The sequence below is a fragment of the Chionomys nivalis genome, chromosome 3, assembly GCF_950005125.1.
Source record: "Chionomys nivalis chromosome 3, mChiNiv1.1, whole genome shotgun sequence".
NCBI lineage: Eukaryota > Metazoa > Chordata > Mammalia > Rodentia > Cricetidae > Chionomys > Chionomys nivalis.
This window is the reverse complement of record NC_080088.1, coordinates 9,822,665-9,824,389: the sequence shown is the minus strand read 5'-3', so window position 1 is coordinate 9,824,389 and position 1,725 is coordinate 9,822,665.

Genomic DNA, 1,725 nt, shown 5'->3' with positions numbered 1-1,725 from the left:
TTCAGAGGTTCAGTTCATTATTATCATCATGGGTAGCATGACAGGCATACATGGTGCTGGAGTTGAGAGTGCTACATCTTAGAGGCAATAGGAAGTTATCTGACTGTCACACTGAGGAAAAGATACCTCAAAACCCAACACACTTCCTCCAACAAAGAGCTGATGGCCATGTCTGCTAATAGCGCCACTCTCTTTCAGGGTCATTTTCTTTCAAACCACAGTCCATTTGGTTTATAACATCAGTTAACTACATCATTTTTCCGTTTAGATGTTTTCTATATGACCAGTCTATCAGTGAAAGTGTGGAGAGTGGAGTGTTAATGCCTCCCAAGATCTGTGTGTGAGGGTCCTTAGGTAATTTAAGCTATGGTACTCTTTTTTTTATAAACATGAGTGTGATCATTTTTTTCATAGTTTATGTTGCTATAGCTTGTACATAGAGCACATTTTTTAAAAGGTATTATATCCTTCAAGTGATATGCTGTGTTGGTATTTGAGGGCTGTGTTGGTGCCAGAGCCATGATTCCTGGGACAATGGTGGTATTCAGACCCAGGTGATGCCTAGGAACATGTCTAGATCTGTGCCCCTGCTGTAGTTGGGGGTCTGTGCTGATATCTGTGGCCTCTGTCACCTCAGAGGGCCACAGGGACCAATCTTGATTAAATCAGAGGGCCCTGCCGTATGGGCCCACCCTTCATTGGCCACGGGATTGCTGATCCTGAATCTTCCAGGACATTACAACAAGAGAACTGGTCCTAACCCTTATAGAAGACTTGTACCAGCCCCTGACCCAGCATTCAGGAGAGGTGGCCTCACCCCCGACCATGGGCCAGGAAGAATTGACACTGGTATCATGGGCATAGGGTAACTGGCTCCGCCCCTTACCTGAGGGGAATATCAATTCAGTGGTCTGGATTGATGAGCTCAACTTCTACATAGGCCCACAGCCAGGCTTGGGGTTCGTCTACCCTAACATTTACCCAATCTGGGACCTGTTGTAATTCATGAAGGGACTGGTCCTGTAGAATATTACCAGTAGGATCTCCATGACTCAGGGTGGCCATGGGATCTCTGAGAGGAGATCCTGTGACAATGGTCTACCAAAGACAGAGGCCTTGAATAAGACCAATGACTCATTGCAATGAACACTTGCAAGTAAAGCTGACTGGACACACTGTTGACTCCAGGATGAATGAAGAGGTGTTGAAGAGACAGGAAAGAAGGAGTATCGAAGATATTTTATTTATTTGCTTGTTTTGGTTTTATTATTGTTTGTTGGTTGCTTGTTTCATTTTTGATTGGTTTGATTTCTTTTTAATTTTCTTTAGGGTGTACTGCATGGGTGAGGGGAGGACATGGAGGGCCAGGGAGGTGAACAGAATTAAGGTTTATGATTTGAAATTCCCAAAGTTTCAGGAAAAAATACGGAAAATTACAAATAAATAAAAAAATTAAAAAATATTGAACAGCAAATATGGTCTCAGTTTGCTGTATCTTCTAATGTCTGATTCCTCTCAGTAAGACCATTTTTTAGTATTTGGATTTTTATGTTACTTAACTTTTAGGTGCAAGTAAAATTAACATAATATAACACTAGGCATATACTTTAAACTTAATCACAAAACTATGACAAGAACACTAAAGATTGTTAGACTAAATAAAATGGTAGTATGTATGTGTGTGTAAGACACACACACACAGGCAGAGAAAAGGAAACAAAGACA